Source organism: Dipodomys spectabilis, unplaced genomic scaffold (assembly GCF_019054845.1).
Source record: "Dipodomys spectabilis isolate Male_0828 unplaced genomic scaffold, ASM1905484v1 ptg000172l, whole genome shotgun sequence".
In the NCBI taxonomy this organism is placed as follows: Eukaryota; Metazoa; Chordata; class Mammalia; order Rodentia; family Heteromyidae; genus Dipodomys; species Dipodomys spectabilis.
The window spans coordinates 167,893-176,221 of NW_024870849.1; the positions used below are offsets into that span (position 1 = coordinate 167,893).

An 8,329-nucleotide genomic window follows, 5' to 3' on the forward strand; every position below is an offset into this window, starting at 1 on the left:
AGATCCACTCAGGAGAAAGTCACCTAGCCCAAGCAGAGAGAGTTCTGCCCCCCAGAGGAGTGACTATCTTCAGTGGGTTAACAGAACCAGTGGCTGCCCCTACCTACAGCAGCCTAGATAATCAATTGAAATTCAGTAAACGTAAACCTTGAGAATGGCTCCAGGCTGGGCTCTGGGAGTGTCTCAGGAGCTAGCCCCTCAGGGAAAAGATACTGTTTGCTGAAATGCCTCAACCCTAAACAGAACTTAGCCTCATCACAGCATCTCCACACTAGAGGAAACAGCCATCTTTCTCTTTCGTGATACTCAAAGCAGATCTCCCTCCCACTGAACTAGCCTGAAGGAGGATCACAAAATCCTAGATAAAGCGGAGCATTTTATTGACTACACAAACAAACTAATGTAAGAAATCAATCAAGCCACAGGAAAACAAAACACCAGAAGCAGACCAGCCACTCCACGAAGAGACTGGTTACAGACAAAGGGGAGACACAGGATCTTCCCATTCCACACCCCTCCTCCCAAAAAAAAATTAAAGAACTCTTTTTGGTACCATTTTTTTAAATTTTTTAATTGTTTTCTATTAATCATTTTTTTCTTCTTCTCCTAATTTTTATTTTAGGTGTGTGTGTGTGTGTGTGTGTGTGTGTGTGTGTGTGTGTGTGTGTGTGTGTGTGTGTGTGTGTGTGTGTGTGTGTGTGTGTGTGTGTGTGTATGCTTTTTAAAAAAATCGCTATTGACCTTTTGGTCCTTTTTAATTTTTTTATATCTTTTGTCTTTCTTTTTTTTTGCGTGACCTAATTGCTGTTTTGCCTCATCCCAAGATAAATACCCATCATCGTTTATTAGAACTTATCCCCTATTGTGTACATAATTAATCCAGAAATGTATTACTTAATTCACAAATTTTTAGGCTTAACTTTTTTTTGTCTTTTTTTTTCCCCAGGGTTGAGCACCGAACCCAGGGCCTTGCACGCGCTAGGCAAGTGCCCTTCTGCTGGGCTAAACCCCCAGAAACAGGCTTAACATTTTAATAGAAGTATTATATCTTTATAACATATAATTTTCAAGTAAATACTTTTAAGAATTTTTATTTTTTAGTTTTTCCTGTCTCCTTTCTATCATCCCACTCCTGTCATCTTATCCTTTTCTCCTCTCAATATCACTTTTTAAAGTCACATAATTTTTAAGTGTTTCACTTTTTAAATTTAAATTTTTCTTTTTCCATTTTTGATTTTCTTCTTTTTAATTTCTCTCTTATCATTCTGTCCAATCCCTTTCCCTCTCTGAGTTTAGGACTTGGTTAAATTTACTTTAACCTCTCCACATACTTCTAATCCTGTTTTTCCCACATTTCTTCCTAAACATAATACTTTCTGATTTGAAAAATTCGTCTTTGCTGTTCTTAGCCCATTAATGGATAGTTGTTTGATGTTTAATAGATTGTATCTGTTGAACTAGGTTGTATCTACAGCCATTTTGACTGTGCAACTACAGGACTTTGGTTGATGCTTGCCTTAAAATAGTATTTTAGCAAAAAATTGCTGTCACTTTCATATCAAGTGTGCAGAACAAGCCGGAAAACAGGAGTGACAGAACTGTTAATGAATAATCCAGAGGAGAGTTCCCGCAAAGAACTAAAAACACTACTGGTAAACGTGGTGAATGAAAAGACTGAAAGCTTGCAAAGGACTCAGTTTGAACGTGATAGGAAGAGAGAGGAGGCAAACCAAACAACAGAAATCTCATGACTGTGAGGAAACTGCTCAAAGATTGATACAGTAATTGCGTGAACAGGTTGAGAAGAAAGGCAAATAAAGCAATTGCGTGAGCAGGCTGAGAACAATCAAAGAAAAAGAAAGGAATTGTGTGAGCAGGCAGAGAACAGACGAAGAGAGACACAGGAATTGCATGAGCAGGCTGAGAAAAGTCAAAGAGAACTACAGGAATTACATGAACGTGAGGAAGCTAATCAAAGGGTAACACAGGAATTGTGACAGCAGTATGAGAATAGACAAAGATCAATAGAGGCATTCATGGAATCCATAAACAGACATCTGAATGAATTCAGAGAGACCACAAAGGGAATGCTGAATGGAGCCCGACAGCAGAAATGGGAGTCCAAGTAAACCATAACCAATCAACTAAGTGATTTGAGAACACCAAATTAAGGAAGTAAAGAAGTTCACACAAAATCTAAAACAAAGCTCCAACAAAGAATCTGAAGCCTACAAAGCTGACCAATTAAAAGGAAAAGAAATAAAAACCCAAGTAGAAAGACTTAACAGTAGGTTAGGCCATGCAGTAGATCTGATCTCAGGGATTGAAGAGAGCCTAGGTATTAAAAAGAACATACAAGTATCCAAGACAAATCGAAGAAACATGATAGATCTATTCAACATTTGGAATAGACAATCAGAAGGCCTTCTCTGAGGACAATTGGTGTAGAGGAGCACCTAGAGACAGAAGTTAATTGTCTACGAAATTTGTTTAACAGGATCCTAGCAGAGAACTTCCCAAACATACAAAAAGATAGGCCTATTCAGATACGAGATGGTTGTAGAACCCCAAATAGACCAGAACAGAACAGCACTTCCCATTGTCACATTATAATCCGCACAGGATCAATTCAGACCAAGAATAACTTCCTAAAAGATGTCAAGGAGAAAAGATCAATCACCTATAAAGGAAAACCAATTAGAATCATCTCATATTTTTCAGCAGAGATAATTAAAGCAAGAAGAGCCTGGAAGGGTGTATGCCATGCCCTAAAGACAAACAATTTTCAACCAAGAATACTGTACCCAGATAACTCTCCATCATAACCGAAGGTCAAATAAAAACCTTCCATAGCAAAGAAAAACTGAAAAATATATCTCTACCAAACCAGCCCTACAAAAAATACTTAAAGATGGCCTACACACAGAAAACCAACAAGACCACAATAATGGCTAAGAAACCACACCCAAACTGAGAATCCAAGAACCATAGGAAGAACCAAGTTTCCACAGCCCCAACGGAGGTGGATAGCATGGCAGGAGCTACCAAACACCTCTCAGTCCTAGCTCTCAACATTAATGGACTTAAAGCTCCAATTTAGCGAAATAGTCTGTCTAGTTGGATTAAAAAGCAAGATAATTCTATCTCTTGCCTTTAGGAGTCACACCTTGCCAATAAAAACAAAAACATTTTGATAATGAAAGGCTAGAATAAAATCTACCAAGCAAACGGCTGCTATAAACAGGAAGGAGTTGCAATAATAATATCAGATAAAATATGCTTCAAATTAAAATTAGCAACATGCAAATACTAAACCAACATGAGTTAAAGCATAGTAAGGGGCCTATATCAAGTGTTGAAATAGACACAGCAATAAGAGACCTCCCATCTAAGAAAATCCCTGATGGATTTACAGCGGAATTATACAAGACCTTCAAAACAGAGCTCACACCAATACTCCTCCAACTCTTCAATGAAATTGAAAGAGAAAGTTCTCTACCAAACTCATTCTATGAAGCCATCATAACCTTCATTCCAAAACCAGGCAGGGACTCATCAAAGAAAGAGAACTATAGACCCATTTCTTTGAAGAACATTGATACAAAACTTTTCAACAAAAGTTTGGCCAATCGACTTCAACAATTCATCCAAAAAATCATACACTAATATCATACAGGATGTATTTCAGGGATGCAAACCTGGTTCAATATACACAAATCAATTAATTTAATTTATCACATCAACAAGAGCAAGGATTAAAACCACATGGTTATCTCAAAAGATGCAGAAAAAGCATTGGACCAGATCCAACACCCCTTTATGATGGAGGTTCTGGAAAAATTAGGAATCCATAGAACATTCCTCAATACAATAAAAGCTGTATATGGAAAACATACAGCCAGCATTATAATTAATGGTGAAAAACTAAAGCTATTTCCTCTTAACTCAGGAATGAGAAAAGGATGTCCACTCTCTTAACTTCTCTTCAATTTAGTATTAGAATGCCTAGCTACAGAAATAAGACAATATGCCAATATAAAAGGGATCCAAATAAGGAAAGAAGAAGTAAAATTCTCCCTCTTTGCAGATAAAATGATCTTGTACTTAAAGAATCCCACGGACTCCACTTCAAAATTACTCAAGCTAAATCAAAACTGTCAAAATAGCAGGGTATAAAATTAACCTTCAGAAATTAATGGCTTTTCTGTATGCCAACAATGAGAAAAGTGAGGTTCAAATCAAGAAAAGTTTTCCATTTGTAAGAGCCCCACAATAAATGAAATACCTAGGAATTAACGTAACCAAAGAAGTGAAGGACATTTATGATGAAAACGTTAAAAATCTGAAAAAGGAAATCAAAACAGAACTTAGAAAGTGGCAAAACCTCCCATGCTCCTCGATAGGAAGGATGAACCTTGTGAAAATGGCAATATTTCCCAAGGCTATCTACAAGTTCAATGCCATACCTATCAATATTCCAACCGCATTCTTCAAGGAAATAGAAGAGGCAATCCCAAAATTCATATGGAACAACAAAAGACCCCCAATTGAAAAAAGCAATCCTTAACAGAAAGAACAGTGTTGGAGGAATATCAATACCAAATTTCAAACTCTACTACAAAGCCATAGTAATTAAAACAGTTTTGTACTGGCACAAGAAAAGACCTCAGGAACAATGGAATAGAATTGAAAACCCAGAAATCAACCTACAGACCCATAATCATCTAATATTCGATAAAGGATCTAAAAAGATAAAATCGAAGAAAGGCTATTGAGTAAATGGTACTGGCAAAATTGGTTAATCACTTGTAGAAAATTAGATCCTTATATATCACCCTGTACCAGAATCAACTCCAAATGTATCAAAGACCTCAGAGTCAAAGCAGATATTCTGAAAACATTACAGGATGGAATATGAGAAACCCTAGGTCTCCTTAACAAAGGCTGAAATTTTCTGAAAAGAAACGCAAAAGCACAACAAATGAAAGTTTGGACAAATAGGATTGCATGCAGTTGCAGAGCTTCTGCATGGCAAAGGACATAGCTAGCAGGATCAATAGAAATCCCACGGAATCAGAGAGGATCTTCACTAGCCATAAAACCGACAAGGGTTTCACATCTAAAACAGATCTGGAAATCAAAAAATTAAATCCTCCAACAACAAATATTCAAAGAAAATACTGCCCAATAAATAAGTGGGCTAAAGACATAAAGACAAACTTCTCTGAAGAGGAAAGGAGGGTGACCAATAAAGACATGCAGAAATGCTCAACCACCCTAGCCATAAAAGAAATGCAAATCAATCAACATTGAGATTTCACCTCACCCAAGTTAGAGTGGCTATAATCAAGAACTCTAATAACAACAGATGCTGGAGGGGATGTGGACAGAAGGGAACCTTACTTCATTCCTAGTGAGAGTGTAATCTTGTTCAACCACTTTGGAAAATAGTATGGAGGTTCCTACAAAGACTCCACATAGAGCTCCCCTATGACCCAGCAATCCCACTTTTGGGCATTTGCCTAAATGATCACAAACAAGACCATACTAAAGCTATCACACAGATATATTTATTGCAGCATTACCATAGCTAAGATATGGAACCAACTCAGATGTCCCTCAGTAGATGAATGGATCAAGAAAATGTTGTATATATACACAATGGAATTCTATGTCTCTATCTGAAACAATGATATTGCCCCATTTGTTAGGAAATGGAAAACTTGGAAAAAAATTGACTAAGTGACGTAAGCCAGGCCCAAGAAACAGAGGTCCCATGGTTTCCCTTATTAGCAATTACTAGTGTATGTCTGAGACATGCAGAAATTGTTAGATAAGTTGATGTTAGGTGAAATGAACCCCAAGATAAGAATTCAATTTTTTTTCTGTAATTATTTCTAACCTATTTATAAGATGATTTCCTTGTTACTTTGTATGTCCCTTCTGCATGGTATAACACCTGTTTTCGCTGTATTTGATGTTGGTATAATTTGTGGAGGGGAAGGGAAAATTTTTTTTTAAATATGGATACATGTGGACCCATTGCAACAATGAGATATACAAGACATTATGTCGAAAAACAAATTTTACAACTTTGGATGGGGGAAAGGCAGAGGGGGAAACGGGACGTAAGAGAGGTGAGATGGGAAGGGATAGTAAGGGGAAACAAAGGAGTATGCAACAATGCTTGATAAGAAATGTACTCATTACCTTGCCCATGTAATTGTAACCACTCTGTCTGGTATTTTCACACTTAAAAAAAAAACCACGAAAAACCATAAAATATAAAGTATTTTTGATAAAAAATAAAAATGACTCAGAATAAATAATCAATGCAAAAACAATCTTTACAGAAGCAAACTCTCAGAGATATTACATGACTTTGAAAAGGATAAAGTGGCTGAATTTAATATAAATTTAGAAGTATGACCATTCAAAAATATAAAAAGATATTCTTCATTTCATTATATAACCCAAAACAGAAAGTAAATGTTGTTTAGATGATTTTTTAAAATACAGTCTCTCAGGTGCTGGGAGGGTGGTTCAGTGTAGAGTGCTTGCCTTGCACGCATGAGGTCCTGGGTTTGATTCCTCAGCACCACATAAGCAGAAAAAGATGGAAGAGATGCTGTGACTCAAGTAGTAGCAATAGCCTTGAGCTGAAGTGCTGAGAGACAGCACCCGGACCCAGAGTTCAAGCCCCACAACCAACAAAAATAAAACAAAAACAAAACAAAATACAATCTCTCACTTTTGTGTGCTCAACATTGTAACACTAGTGCTTCAGTCTAGGGCTAAGATTTTAGGTGTGGACATTTATCAACACTCCTGATTCAGATTCTAATTGATAAAATTTTTAATCATTGTTTTGTTATTAATTTTGCTCTTTGTAAATTCACATATACCTATAAAAAACAGTGTGGCCATCCCAATAACATTCTCAAAGTATTTCCTAATGATGACTTACAAAAAGTTGTATTATATTACAACAAGGAAAGCAATGCTATAAATAAGGAAAACCAATACATAAATATTAATGATTAATAAAATAAAAAACAAAACATTTACCTCTATTTCTAGTATTTGAAATGTACTACATATTTGATTTATTATTTTCTCATATTGCTGTACATTTAAAACTGCCTAAGTCTATGATGTTCAACAAGAATTTTATAGACTATGAGTAGCCTTTAAAGTTACCCACTAAGATTATTATTTATGGTTCATCTCATCATTTGTATATGGCTTATACCATCATTAATTCCTCGCTAACATATAAAGTAAGGAATCCCTTAAATTTTAACAGAAACTGTGAAGTTAATGTCTTAAATCTTCACTCTGCTTCTTTACACAAACACTTTGCAATTTCTCGTTAGTAAAGTTTCTATAAACTCTGAAATGTACATACTTAGTAGTATATGACTGCTACCATGAATCTTAAATGCTTTATGGAAAAGTTTTACAGCGTGCTAAATAGTCTTAATTTTGGCATATATGAGCAAATTCTCAAAATTTAACATATTTAAAACATTAAAACTTTTAACAAACCTTAACACTTTCTATAGTGTTCATAATGGCAGGTTCCTTGTACAGAATAATTGAATTCCTCCTCCTACACATCCGTTGAACAACAAATATATGGAATTATTTTGTTTTGGACATATCAATCTTGACTTTATTCTTAAATGTGTTCTTATGTAAGAAATACATGGTTCAAAAATTTCACAACAATTCTTTTGAATTTAATTTTTGTGGAATTGTCTAGTTTAAGAAAATCAATTACACTTTATATATAAAATTGTTCTGTGCTCAATTCAGTAGCACATATACTAACATTGGAACAATAAAGAGAAGAATATCCCCTGACTGAGGATGACACTCGACTTCGTGAAGCATTCCAGATTTTTAAAAGAACAGATGCTGGATAGGATGTGGACAGAAGGGAACCTTAATGCCTTGTTGTTAGGAGTTTAAACTTGTTCGAAGACTTTGGAAAGTAGTATGGAGGTTCCTCAAAAGACTACATAGAGCGCCCCTAACACCCAGCAATCCCATTTTGGGCATTCACCCAAATGATCACAAAAAAGACCATACTAAAACTACCAGCAAAACTATGTTCATTGCAGCATTATTTACCAAAGCTAAGATATATAACCAAACCCGATGTCCCACAGTAAACGAATGGATCAAGAAAATGTGTGTGTGTGTGTGTGTGTGTGTGTGTGTACTGGAATTCTATGCCTCCATCAGAAAGAATGACATCACCCAGTTTGTTAGGAAATGGAAAGACTTGGAAAAAATTATATTAAGTAAATTAAGCCAGGCCCAA

The 8,329-nt window shown here is 35.8% G+C and overlaps 1 non-coding gene across 1 annotated transcript; it reads left to right on the forward strand.

The window, feature by feature from the left end:
- Positions 1-7,805: 7,805 nt before the first annotated feature.
- Positions 7,806-7,907, forward strand: LOC122119531. Its single transcript, XR_006149592.1, has one exon. It is a non-coding gene; the product is annotated as a U6 spliceosomal RNA (small nuclear RNA).
- Positions 7,908-8,329: the final 422 nt, after the last annotated feature.